We start from the raw sequence: 13,685 nt of genomic DNA, 5'->3' as shown, positions 1-13,685 counted from the left end.
CCAGCTGAGCGTCAGCTGTTTGCTGAGACCATTCGTGGGGTGCCCCTAACTGATCAAGTGGGGGTACCTCACTTTTGCGTCCGTGAGCCTCCCCCAGAAAAATTTCTTGAAGAGCACACCGGAGGGCAACAGTCACTGGTTCCTCGCTTCTTCCTCCCCCTGGTGGAAGGAGTAGCACCATGTCTCTGAAGCAGACCTTTACCCGGTCACCCGCGGCATGGATGCGGTAGACCAGGCGGCCAGGACCTTTTCCGCGGTCCACTACTTGGCGAATGGCACGCTCCCTTTTGGGCTTAAGGGAGGCAATTTTTACTAAATCCCTCGCCACACAGTCCTTGTCCCTACGTACTTGCGAGGCTTCCGCTGGGAAGCGAGCAATGGACAATGTCTCTTTCCTCAAAGTCTCTGTTTCACCTGGCAGGGGGTAAAGGGTAGATACCTTACCACTGTGGTGATTCACGGTAGCCAACAGGTCCTCGGGGACGCTGTCAGTTCCCACCTCGGCTGTATCGGGACCTGTCCCCGGCACTTCTGGGACAGTCCACTTACTGGCTTGAAACTCGGGAGCGTTGGATCCCGGTCCTGGGACCATTTGAGTCGGAGCGCACGGGCTCACACTCGGTTCAGGAGCCGTAACTCTGACCTTTTTCACGGCCACCTCCATCGGAGCCTGTGGGGGGCAAGGGGGTTCCTTACCACTCTGCTGGCTTGCAATGGTTTTCTCTTCTTGTGGAACACTGTCAGGTATCTGCGGTGCTTCACCTGACACCACGACAGAGCTGACTGTTCTCTTCAACTGAACGGTAGGTGGTAGATACTGGTCCACTCGCATGGCGGAACAGCTTTCTTCTAGGGGGAACACCTCCCCCTGTGATTCCTCTGTCTCACTGCTGGGGTGGTTCACCGGTAGGCGCATCGCCACCGATGGTTCGTCCTTTTCCGTAGCTGGCTGGGCCTCAGTTCTTCCCGCTTGGTTGCAACAGGGAACCAGGGCAGCCTTGTCTGTCAGCTCCTCCACCTCCGTGGTTGAGGTAGAGCAAGTAACAGCATCTTCCTCTCTGTGTTCTGCCATCTGAGATTCCTGCTTGGGATCTGGGACTGTAGACTGCAGCAGCACAGGCTTTAGAAACTGTGCCCCGCAGCTGGCACACTTGGGGCCCCAGGTCTGTTTGCCACCTGGGAAGTCACACTGATTACAAACACATCGTATACACCCCTCGTCCTCCACCACGGCCACCCGATATTCTATTGGTAGCCTAAAATGGTTAAAGTCCATACCACCAGATAGACTCAAGTCCTTTTGTAGGCACGGGCACACCAGAAAGGATATTTTCCCTCCTTTAGACCGCCATGCTCCATATAAATGAGGGTGTATTTCTCTGCACTCTGTACTGTTTTTAATGGGAATAGCAGTTGCTGATGGTTGTTCACTTTGCTTGCTCCCCCTGGTGGAATGTAAAGGAGGGGCTCGCTCTATCACTGAGTCACTCACACTGCGGGGGCGGAGCTCTGGGTTTCCCGCCAGTCCCGGATGGATTTCTGCAACACAATTTGGTGCAGGCTTGCAGTCAGCAGCACATGTGCTCTCCTGCTTGGGCGGGAGACGCCATTTTAGGTGTGACTCCCTTGATGAGGGAGCCTCCATTTTGATCACAGGTCTGGTAATCTCACTAAGGCTCTCTGAGTATGCAAGAGGGTAGCCTTCTGGTGGGGCCCCTGGGAAATGTAAGGTTGGAGGGACATTTTCCCGGCATATTTCCTGATCCGTTACTAGCCATAGTCTACAACACTGGTCAGTGGGGTCGTACCGGTGCTCTATCCTCTTCCACCCTTGGTCTATGCCCAGGAGTCTCCCTATGGCCTCACAAATTTCCCTCAACTTCACGGCACTACTGGGAACATCCCCTACTACTAGCACATGTCGCGGGGATACTTCTGTCCTCTTGGTTCGTTCGTGGGCCTCATGGCTTGCAGGCCCAAACATGGTGAAAAATCTAAATTGGCCAATTTGGAAAAAATGAAAACAGGGCACCCCAGGTCTATCTCAGCAGCGCCTCCAAATGTAACGGGTATTCCCCCACCCAATCGCAGATTCTACTGTGTGAGTGCAGGAAACATATATTGTTACTCAGGTGTGGTGCATTACCTGTTGGCTCACAGGAGGGCTGAGCTTCCGCCACGGGGAACCTGGGGTAATTATACTAGGGGTGATCACTTACAATATCTTCTCGGTACAGCGCCTCCACCTGCGATGGCTCCCACCAGAGGGGGAGTGGTTCCTCGCAGGACAATCAATAATACCATACACAGTGCTTTATATAACGAAGGACTTTACTAACGAATAATAATGATAACCTGTGTCTCTCTCACGGTGAGACACTAACAGTGACGTCTCGCAGGACGATTCCCAAACACTAGGTGATCCCACCCAGTGTCCCAAGAACCCCACCCAATGTCCCGTACTCCTACAGAGATAGTCAATGGGTGACTGCGCAGTCACTAAGAACCTCTAGGCCTGTTGGTGCACATGTGATGGTATAATACCTGCCGAGCACTCCGGTGCTCGGGTCAGCAACAAACTTCTCAAAGGGTCAGACGTGTGATGAATCCGTCTGATCCAACCGAACTCCTTGCACGTGCGGACCGCTTCACAGGAACCGCAGCGTCTGCTGTGTCCCTATCTATATAAATGGTACTAACGTGACAGGAACCCTAACCTAGGGCCTGTCCCTGTAGTACAGCAACCTGTAGTGGCTTGGGGAACTCCTAGGGCCTGCAGGGGTAATGACTTATCCCACTCCCCTAACTACCCAAGTCCCTTCGGTAAGTGATCTGGAATGGACTAGAGTACTCTTCCATGCAGTACTTGGGCGTCTACCTACTGTTGGCTAGCCTAGTGCAGATCCTCTCCAGAATTCCTGCTCTCAGTTACCAGTTTATCCCTTCAGGCATCCTACCCCTAGCGCTACCTCAAGGTGACTAGAACAGCTATAGCCCTTCTCCAGACCCACTACTCTCTGACTAGTCCCAGCACCTACAGCAGCAAGCTGTAGCTCACTGGAGGTTGGCAGTCAACGTGCTGCGCAACAAGGTGCCTGCCTGTCAGACCTCACAGCACTGCCCGCCGTGACTCTGACAATGCAGCACTACACTGAGGGCAGCGTCCCTATCTTGGGCCTCCCTCAGCACTTACCCACTAACCTAGTGGGGAGTTGGGGCCTACCTGGGGTGTGGGTACCTATGGGGTGCAGGAGCTGCTCTCGCTCCCCGCACCTTACTTCCCTCACAGCTCCCTGACTCCAACTCTGCGTAACCTTCCTTTCCCAGCTCCCACTAATGTAAGTGGCAGGGTCCCTAACCCGAGGGCTGCCCCTGGCAACACTCACCTTACTGGGGAGCTGAGCTATCTCGAGCCCTGGGGGTGCTGGCCTAGTACAGGGAGTCCCTGACTCCTGTACCCTACCTCCTTCCCTGGGCTGCTCCGGTCTCTGACTAATCTAACGTGCTGCAAGCCCGCCAAATGTATCTCTTTTCCCAGGGGTCTCCTAAGCCCTATTGGCTCCCTGGGGTCACATGGGGCTCGCAAAGGCTCTTGGGATATATAGTCCCAGCTCAGAGCCTTCCCTGGTAGGCTAGGGGTTCGCGGGCTTTTCCCTACCTTCACTGCGCTTGCGCAAGCTTTCCCGGGCTGCCTCGACCTTCCCTCAGCTCTCCCTGCTCTCGCGTGAGCTATCCCTGTCTCGGGGGCTGTCCCTGCGCCTACGCATCCCTGCGCATGCGCAACAGTATCCTCAATGGCGGCGCCCTGCTTGTCCGGCCGCCGGGACCTTAGAGACGCGATCGCGGCCTTAGCAACCGCCCGATCGCGTCCCCGGCAACCGGCCGCAGGCAGGAGAAGCCGCGCTGCTCCCTGCTCCAGCCCCCACCCTTGGAAGCAGCCGTCGGGTCTGTCGGCACCCGCGACCGAGCTGCTCAAGGGGAGGGGGGTCTCCAGGAGCCACGGGAGCTCCAGGCTACATATTATTAAACAGAAAACGTAAGCTCAATTTAAGCAAGATTTCAAGCACACACAAATGAATCAGATGTGCTTTCTTGAGGACAGAAAAGCTTTTTGAGGAAATATTTTTAAGAGTTCCATAGTGTAGTGGTTATCACGTCTGCTTAACACGCAGAAGGTCCTGGGTTCAAAACCCAGTGGAACTATGTAGTTGTTTTGCCATTTATGTGTAGATATACGTTATCAAACAAGATATTGTGATGGCAACGGAAATCTTGAATTCAGAAATATTGGTTATGGTTTTAGTATCCTTTTAGACTATTTTTTCTTTACCAAATCAAGTAAGATTCTTGTTTGTTCAAGTGTACTTTTTGAAATATATATTATTAAACAGAAAACGTAAGCTGAATTTAAGCAAGATTTCATGCACACACAAATGAATCAGATGTGCTTTCTTTCAGACAGAAAAGCTGTTTTACAAAACATTTTTAAGAGTTCCACAGTGTGGTTGTTATCACATCTGCTTAACACGCAGAAGTTCCTGGATTTAAAATCCAGTAGAACTATTCAGTTGTCTTGTCTTTTATTCATAAATGTAAGTTTTCATGCAAGATATTGTGACGTCAACGGAAATCTTGAATTCAGAAATATTGGTTATGGTTTCAGTATCCTTTTAGACTATTTTTTCATTACAAAATCAAGTAAGATTCTTGTTTGTTCAAGTGTACTTTTTGAAATATATATTGTTAAAAAGAAAACGTAAGCTCAATTTAAGCAAGATTCAAGCACACACAAATGAATCAGATGTGCTTTCTTGCGGACAGAAAAGCTGTTTCACAAAACATTTTTAAGAGTTATATAGTGTAGTGGTTATCACGTCTGCTTTACACGCAGAATGTCCTGGGTTCAAAATCCAGTAGAACTATTCAGTTGTCTTGTCTTTTATTCATAAATGTAAGTTTTCAACCAAGATATTGTGACGGCAACGGAAATCTTGAATTCAGAAATATTGGTTATGTATTTAGTATTCATTTAGATCATTTTTTCTTTACCAAATCAAGTAAGATGCTTGTTTGTTGAAGTGTACTTTTTGTAAAATATATTATTAAACAGAAAACGTAAGCTCAATTTAAGCAAGATTTCAAGTACACACAAATGAATCAGATGTGCTTTCTTGCGGACAGAAATGCTGTTTCACGAAACATTTTTAAGAGTTCCACAGTGTAGTTGTTATCAAATCTGCTTAACACGCAGAAGTTCCTGGATTCAAAATCCAGTAGAACTATTCAGTTGTCTTGTCTTTTATTCATAAATGTAAGTTTTCATACAAGATATTGTGACGGCAACGGAAATCTTGAATTCAGAAATATTGGTTATGGTTTCATTATCCTTTTAGACTATTTTTTCTTTACCAAATCAAGTAAGATTCTTGTTTGTTGAAGTGTACTTTTTGAAATATATATTATTAAACAGAAAACGTAAGCTCAATTTAAGCAAGATTTCAAGCACACACAAATGAATCAGATGTGCTTTCTTGAGGACAGAAAAGCTTTTTGAGGAAATATTTTTAAGAGTTCCATAGTGTAGTGGTTATCACGTCTGCTTAACACGCAGAAGGTCCTGGGTTCAAAACCCAGTGGAACTATGTAGTTGTTTTGCCTTTTATGTGTAGATATACGTTATCAAACAAGATATTGTGATGGCAACGGAAATCTTGAATTCAGAAATATTGGTTATGGTTTTAGTATCCTTTTAGACTATTTTTTCTTTACCAAATCAAGTAAGATTCTTGTTTGTTCAAGTGTACTTTTTGAAATATATATTATTATACAGAAAACGTAAGCTCAATTTAAGCAAGATTCAAGCACACACAAATGAATCAGATGTGCTTTCTTGCGGACAGAAAAGCTGTTTCACAAAACATTTTTAAGAGTTCTATAGTGTAGTGGTTATCACGTCTGCTTAACACGCAGAAGGTCCTGGGTTCAAAACCCAGTAGAACTAGTCAGTTGTCTTGTCTTTTATTCATAAATGTAAGTTTTCAACCAAGATATTGTGACGGCAACGGAAATCTTGAATTCAGAAATATTGGTTATGTATTTAGTATTCATTTAGATCATTTTTTCTTTACCAAATCAAGTAAGATGCTTGTTTGTTGAAGTATACTTTTTGTAAAATATATTATTAAACAGAAAACGTAAGCTCAATTTAAGCAAGATTTCAAGTACACACAAATGAATCAGATGTGCTTTCTTGCGGACAGAAATGCTGTTTCACGAAACATTTTTAAGAGTTCCACAGTGTAGTTGTTATCACATCTGCTTAACACGCAGAAGTTCCTGGATTCAAAATCCAGTAGAACTATTCAGTTGTCTTGTCTTTTATTCATAAATGTAAGTTTTCATACAAGATATTGTGACGGCAACGGAAATCATGCATTTAGAAATATTGGTTATGGTTTCATTATCCTTTTAGACTATTATTTCTTTACCAAATCAAGTAAGATTCTTTTTTGTTCAAGTGTACTTTTTGAAATATATATTGTTAAAAAGAAAACGTAAGCTCAATTTAAGCAAGATTCAAGCACACACAAATGAATCAGATGTGCTTTCTTGCGGACAGAAAAGCTGTTTCACAAAACATTTTTAAGAGTTCTATAGTGTAGTGGTTATCACGTCTGCTTTACTCGCAGAAGGTCCTGGGTTCAAAACCCAGTAGAACTATTCAGTTGTCTTGTCTTTTATTCATAAATGTAAGTTTTCATACAAGATATTGTGACGGCAACGGAAATCTTGAATTCAGAAATATTGGTTATGGTTTCATTATCCTTTTAGACTATTTTTTCTTTATCCAAATCAAGTAAGATTCTTGTTTGTTGAAGTGTACTTTTTGAAATATATATTATTAAACAGAAAACGTAAGCTCAATTTAAGCAAGATTTCAAGCACACACAAATGAATCAGATGTGCTTTCTTGAGGACAGAAAAGCTGTTTTACGAAACATTTTTAATAGTTCCACAGTGTAGTTGTTATCACATCTGCTTAACACGCAGAAGTTCCTGGATTTAAAATCCAGTAGAACTATTCAGTTGTCTTGTCTTTTATTCATAAATGTAAGTTTTCATACAAGATATTGTGACGGCAACGGAAATCTTGAATTCAGAAATATTGGTTATGGTTTCAGTATCCTTTTAGACTATTTTTTCATTACAAAATCAAGTAAGATTCTTGTTTGTTCAAGTGTACTTTTTGAAATATATATTGTTAAAAAGAAAACGTAAGCTCAATTTAAGCAAGATTCAAGCACACACAAATGAATCAGATGTGCTTTCTTGCGGACAGAAAAGCTGTTTCACAAAACATTTTTAAGAGTTCTATAGTGTAGTGGTTATCACGTCTGCTTTACACGCAGAATGTCCTGGGTTCAAAACCCAGTAGAACTATTCAGTTGTCTTGTCTTTTATTCATAAATGTATGTTTTCAACCAAGATATTGTGACGGCAACGGAAATCTTGAATTCAGAAATATTGGTTATGTATTTAGTATTCATTTAGATCATTTTTTCTTTACCAAATCAAGTAAGATGCTTGTTTGTTGAAGTGTACTTTTTGTAAAATATATTATTAAACAGAAAACGTAAGCTCAATTTAAGAAAGATTTCAAGTACACACAAATGAATCAGATGTGCTTTCTTGCGGACAGAAATGCTGTTTCACGAAAAAAATGTAAGAGTTCCACAGTGTAGTTGTTATCAAATCTGCTTAACACGCAGAAGTTCCTGGATTCAAAATCCAGTAGAACTATTCAGTTGTCTTGTCTTTTATTCATAAATGTAAGTTTTCATACAAGATATTGTGACGGCAACGGAAATCTTGAATTCAGAAATATTGGTCATGGTTTCATTATCCTTATAGACTATTATTTCTTTACCAAATCAAGTAAGATTCTTGTTTGTTCAAGTGTACTTTTTGAAATATATATTATTAAACAGAAAACGTAAGCTCAACTTAAGCAAGATTTCAAGCACACACAAATGAATCAGATGTGCTTTCTTGCGGACAGAAAAGCTGTTTCACGAGACATTTTTAAGAGTTCTATAGTGTAGTGGTTATCACGTCTGAATTACACGCAGAACTTCCTGGATTCAAATCCCAGTAGAACTATTCAGTTGTCTTGTCTTTTATTCATAAATGTACGTTTTCAAACAAGATATTGTGACGGCAACGGAAATCATGCATTTAGAAATATTGGTTATGGTTTTAGTATCCTTTTAGACTATTTTTTCTTTTCCAAATCAAGTAAGATGCTTGTTTGTTGAAGTGTACTTTTTGAAATATATATTATTAAACAGAAAACGTAAGCTCAATTTAAGCAAGATTTCAAGCACACACAAATGAATCAGATGTGCTTTCTTGAGGACAGAAAAGCTGTTTTACGAAACATTTTTAATAGTTCCACAGTGTAGTTGTTATCACATCTGCTTAACACGCAGAAGGTCCTGGGTTCAAAACCCAGTAGAACTATTCAGTTGTCTTGTCTTTTATTCATAAATGTAAGTTTTCATACAAGATATTGTGACGGCAACGGAAATCTTGAATTCAGAAATATTGGTTATGGTTTCATTATCCTTTTAGACTATTTTTTCTTTATCCAAATCAAGTAAGATTCTTGTTTGTTGAAGTGTACTTTTTGAAATATATATTATTAAACAGAAAACGTAAGCTCAATTTAAGCAAGATTTCAAGCACACACAAATGAATCAGATGTGCTTTCTTGAGGACAGAAAAGCTGTTTTACGAAACATTTTTAATAGTTCCACAGTGTAGTTGTTATCACATCTGCTTAACACGCAGAAGTTCCTGGATTTAAAATCCAGTAGAACTATTCAGTTGTCTTGTCTTTTATTCATAAATGTAAGTTTTCATACAAGATATTGTGACGGCAACGGAAATCTTGAATTCAGAAATATTGGTTATGGTTTCAGTATCCTTTTAGACTATTTTTTCATTACAAAATCAAGTAAGATTCTTGTTTGTTCAAGTGTACTTTTTGAAATATATATTGTTAAAAAGAAAACGTAAGCTCAATTTAAGCAAGATTCAAGCACACACAAATGAATCAGATGTGCTTTCTTGCGGACAGAAAAGCTGTTTCACAAAACATTTTTAAGAGTTCCACAGTGTAGTTGTTATCAAATCTGCTTAACACGCAGAAGGTCCTGGGTTCAAAACCCAGTAGAACTATTCAGTTGTCTTGTCTTTTATTCATAAATGTAAGTTTTCATACAAGATATTGTGACGGCAACGGAAATCTTGAATTCAGAAATATTGGTTATGGTTTCATTATCCTTTTAGACTATTTTTTCTTTATCCAAATCAAGTAAGATTCTTGTTTGTTGAAGTGTACTTTTTGAAATATATATTATTAAACAGAAAACGTAAGCTCAATTTAAGCAAGATTTCAAGCACACACAAATGAATCAGATGTGCTTTCTTGAGGACAGAAAAGCTGTTTTACGAAACATTTTTAATAGTTCCACAGTGTAGTTGTTATCACATCTGCTTAACACGCAGAAGTTCCTGGATTTAAAATCCAGTAGAACTATTCAGTTGTCTTGTCTTTTATTCATAAATGTAAGTTTTCATACAAGATATTGTGACGGCAACGGAAATCTTGAATTCAGAAATATTGGTTATGGTTTCAGTATCCTTTTAGACTATTTTTTCATTACAAAATCAAGTAAGATTCTTGTTTGTTCAAGTGTACTTTTTGAAATATATATTGTTAAAAAGAAAACGTAAGCTCAATTTAAGCAAGATTCAAGCACACACAAATGAATCAGATGTGCTTTCTTGCGGACAGAAAAGCTGTTTCACAAAACATTTTTAAGAGTTCCACAGTGTAGTTGTTATCACATCTGCTTAACACGCAGAAGTTCCTGGATTTAAAATCCAGTAGAACTATTCAGTTGTCTTGTCTTTTATTCATAAATGTACATTTTCAAACAAGATATTGTGACGGCAACGGAAATCATGCATTTAGAAATATTGGTTATGGTTTTAGTATCCTTTTAGACTATTTTTTCTTTTCCAAATCAAGTAAGATGCTTGTTTGTTCAAGTGTAGTTTTTGAAATATATATTTTTAAACAGAAAACGTAAGCTCAATTTAAGCAAGATTCAAGCACACACAAATGAATCAGATGTGCTTTCTTGCGGACAGAAAAGCTGTTTCATGAAACATTTTTAAGAGTTCAATAGTGTAGTGGTTATCACGTCTGCTTAACACGCAGAAGGTCCTGGGTTCAAAACCCAGTAGAACTATGTAGTTGTTTTGCCTTTTATGTGTAAATATACGTTTTCAAACAAGATATTGTGATGGCAACGGAAATCTTGAATTCAGAAATATTGGTTATGGTTTTAGTATCCTTTTAGACTATTTTTTCTTTACAAAATCAAGTAAGATTCTTGTTTGTTGAAGTGTACTTTTTGAAATATATATTATTAAACAGAAAACGTAAGCTGAATTTAAGCAAGATTTCAAGCACACACAAATGAATCAGATGTGCTTTCTTGCGGACAGAAAAGCTGTTTCACGAGACATTTTTAAGAGTTCTACAGTGTAGTGGTTATCACGTCTGCTTTACACGCAGAATGTCCTGGGTTCAAAACCCAATAGAACTATGTAGTTGTTTTGCCATTTATGTGTAGATATACGTTATCAAACAAGATATTGTGACGGCAACGGAAATCTTGAATTCAGAAATATTGGTTATGGTTTTAGTATCCTTTTAGACTATTTTTTCTTTACCAAATCAAGTAAGATTCTTGTTTGTTCAAGTGTACTTTTTGAAATATATATGACTAGCTGATAAACCCGGCGTTGCCCGTGATTGCTGGGGCGGGGGGGCGTGGAGGGGCAGGGAGGGGCGGGGAAGGGCATGGAGGGTCGGGGAAGGGCAGGGAGGGGGGCGAAGGGGCGAAGGGCAGGGAGGGGGGAGAGGGGGCGAAGGGCAGGGAGGGGGGAGAGGGGGCGAAGGGCAGGGAGGGGGGAGAGGGGGAGAAGGGCAGGGGGAGAGGGGGCGAAGGGCAGGGAGGGGGAGAGGGAGCGAAGGGCAGGGAGGGGGAGAGAATTGGCGAAGGGCAGGGAGGGGGAGAGGGGGCGAAGGGCAGGAAGGGGGGAGAGGGGGCGAAGGGCAGGGAGGGGGGAGAGGGGGCGAAGGACAGGAAGGGGGGAGAGGGGGCGAAGGGCAGGGAGGGGGGAGAGGGGGCGAAGGGCAGGGAGGGGGGAGAGGGGGCGAAGGGAAGGGAGGGGGGCGATGGGCAGAAAGGGGGGCGAAGGGCAGAAAGGGGGGCGAAGGGCAGAAAGGGGGGCGAAGGGCAGGGAGGGGGGCGAAGGGCAGGGAGGGGGCGAAGGGCAGGGAGGGGGGAGAGGGGGCAAAGGGCAGGGAGGGGGGAGAGGGGGCGAAGGGCAGGGAGGGGGGATAGGGGGCGAAGGGCAGGGAGGGTGGGGGCAAAGGGCAGGGAGGGTGGGGGCAAAGGCAGGGAGGGTGGGGGCGAAGGGCAGGAAGGGTGGGGGCAAAGGGCAGGGAGGGTAGGGATGGGGGCGAAGGGCAGGAAGGGTGGGGATGGGGGTGAAGGGCAGGCAGGGTGGGGGCGAAGGGCAGGCAGGGTGGGGGCGAAGGGCAGGCAGGGTGGGGGCGAAGGGCAGGGCCGGAGGGGGTGAAGAGCAGGGCCGGAGGGGGTGAAGGGCAGGGCCGGAGGGGGTGAAGGGCAGAGCCGGAGGGGGTGAAGGGTAGGGCCGGAGGGGGTGAAGGGCAGAGTTGGGGGGGTGGTGAAGGGCATGGCCGGGGGGGGGGTTGAAGGGCATGGCCGGGGGGGGTGAAGGGCATTGCCGGGGGGGGGTGAAGGGCCTGGGGGGTGAAGGGCCGGGCCGGGGGGGGGTGAAGGGCTGGGGGAGTGAAGGGCCAGGCCAGGGGGGGTGAAGGGCTTGGCCGGGGGGATGAAGGGCCGGGCCGGGGGGTGAAGGGCCGGGGGGTGGGGGTGAAGGGCTAGGGGGGGTTGAAAGATCCCTTCCCGTGCGGTTATTTACCTCGCACCGGGCTGCGCCCCTCCTCCTCCTCCTCCTGGGTTCCTCGGCGGTCTCCGTTCCCCCCGGCGAGGTAGAGCTGAGATGCTCAGGTGAGGAGGTGGTGTGGGCAGCCGGTCCGTACAGCTCCCCACTGAGAGAGCCGGAGCAGCGCTCGCGGGGATGGTGAGCTGGGGGCGCAGCCTCTAGGCCTGAAGGTGAGAGCGGCGAGAGCGTGCTCGGGGGGGGGGGAAGCGGTCTGTGGGAGGGAGCACCGGGGGAGAGGGAGCACCAGGGGAGAGGGTGAGCACCGGGAGAGAGGGTGATGTTTGTCAGGTCCCGCGGAGTGGTGATAGGGGGGGTTGCGTTGTTGCGGGCCAGCCGCCGGGAAGGGCGGGGGGGGTCAAAGCCGGTCAGCCGTTGAGGAGGGCGGGGGGCTGAGAGGGTGGATGGGCGAGGGGAGGGGTTCGTGTATGTGTGTGTGTCCGTCCTTCACTCCACCTCATGTGCGGGGGCGGGCGGGCCAAGGGAGCAATGTCATTGGCCTGGCTCAAGGTCCAATGGGATTGCCGCTAGGGACACAGGGAGGGACACAGGGAGACACATACAGACATAGAAACATAAGACGCTTTCACAAATATATAGTAAGATTAAACAGAAAACGTAAGCTCAATTTAAGCAAGATTCAAGCACACACAAATGAATCAGATGTGCTTTCTTGCGGACAGAAAAGCTGTTTCACGCAACATTTTCAAGAGTTCTATAGTGTAGTGGTTATCACGTCTGCTTTACAAGCTGAAGGTCCTGCGTTCAAAACCCAGTAGAACTATTCAGTTGCCTTGTCTTTTATTCATAAATGTAAGTTTTCAAACAAGATATTGTGACGGCAAAGGAAAACTTGAATTCAGAAATATTGGTTATGGTTTTAGTGTCCTTTTAGACAATTTTTTCTTTACCAAATCAAGTAAGATGCTTGTTTGTTCAAGGGTACTTTTTGAAATATATATTATTAAACAGAAAACGTAAGCTCAATTTAAGCAAGATTTCAAGCACACACAAATGAATCTGATGTGCTTTCTTGCGGACAGAGAAGCTGTTTCACGAAACATTTTTAAGAGTTCCATAGTGTAGTGGTAATCACGTCTGCTTAACATGCAGAAAGTTCTGGGTTCACAACCCAGTAGAACTGTCCAGTAGTCTTGTCTTTTATTCATAAATGTAAGTTTTCAAACAAGATATTGTGACGGCAACGGAAATCTTGAATTCAGAAATATTGGTTATGGTTTTAGTATCCTTTTAGACTATTTTTTCTTTACCAAATCAAGTAAGATTCTTGTTTGTTCAAGTGTACTTTTTGAAATATATATTATTGAAAAGAAAACGTAAGCTCAATTTAAGCAACATTTCATGCACACACACAGATGAATTAGATGTGCTGTCTTGAGGACAGAAAAGCTTTTTCAGGTAACATTTTTAAGAGTTCTATAGTGTAGTTTTTATCACATCTGCTTTACACGCAGAAGGTCCTGGATTCAAAACCCAGTAGAACTATTCAGTTGTCTTGTCTTTTATTCATAAATGTAAGTTTTCAAACAAGATATTGTGACGGCAACGAAAATCTT

At 44.2% G+C, this 13,685-nt stretch overlaps 6 non-coding genes across 6 annotated transcripts; all 6 read left to right on the top strand.

Annotated features, from left to right (window-relative positions):
* Positions 1-4,130: 4,130 nt before the first annotated feature.
* TRNAV-AAC (transfer RNA valine (anticodon AAC)) lies at positions 4,131-4,203 on the top strand. The gene has a single exon. It is a non-coding gene; the product is annotated as a tRNA-Val (tRNA).
* Positions 4,204-5,569: 1,366 nt separating this feature from the next.
* TRNAV-AAC (transfer RNA valine (anticodon AAC)) lies at positions 5,570-5,642 on the top strand. The gene has a single exon. It is a non-coding gene; the product is annotated as a tRNA-Val (tRNA).
* Positions 5,643-5,928: 286 nt separating this feature from the next.
* TRNAV-AAC (transfer RNA valine (anticodon AAC)) lies at positions 5,929-6,001 on the top strand. The gene has a single exon. It is a non-coding gene; the product is annotated as a tRNA-Val (tRNA).
* A 646-nt stretch (positions 6,002-6,647) lies between these two features.
* Positions 6,648-6,720, top strand: TRNAV-UAC (transfer RNA valine (anticodon UAC)). Its single transcript has one exon. It is a non-coding gene; the product is annotated as a tRNA-Val (tRNA).
* A 647-nt stretch (positions 6,721-7,367) lies between these two features.
* Positions 7,368-7,440, top strand: TRNAV-UAC (transfer RNA valine (anticodon UAC)). The gene has a single exon. It is a non-coding gene; the product is annotated as a tRNA-Val (tRNA).
* Positions 7,441-12,819: 5,379 nt separating this feature from the next.
* TRNAV-UAC (transfer RNA valine (anticodon UAC)) lies at positions 12,820-12,892 on the top strand. Its single transcript has one exon. It is a non-coding gene; the product is annotated as a tRNA-Val (tRNA).
* The last annotated feature ends 793 nt before the right edge of the window (positions 12,893-13,685 follow it).

The sequence above is a fragment of the Ascaphus truei genome, chromosome 18, assembly GCF_040206685.1.
Source record: "Ascaphus truei isolate aAscTru1 chromosome 18, aAscTru1.hap1, whole genome shotgun sequence".
Classification (NCBI taxonomy): Eukaryota; Metazoa; Chordata; class Amphibia; order Anura; family Ascaphidae; genus Ascaphus; species Ascaphus truei.
This window is presented reverse-complemented; position numbering and strand designations above follow the sequence as displayed.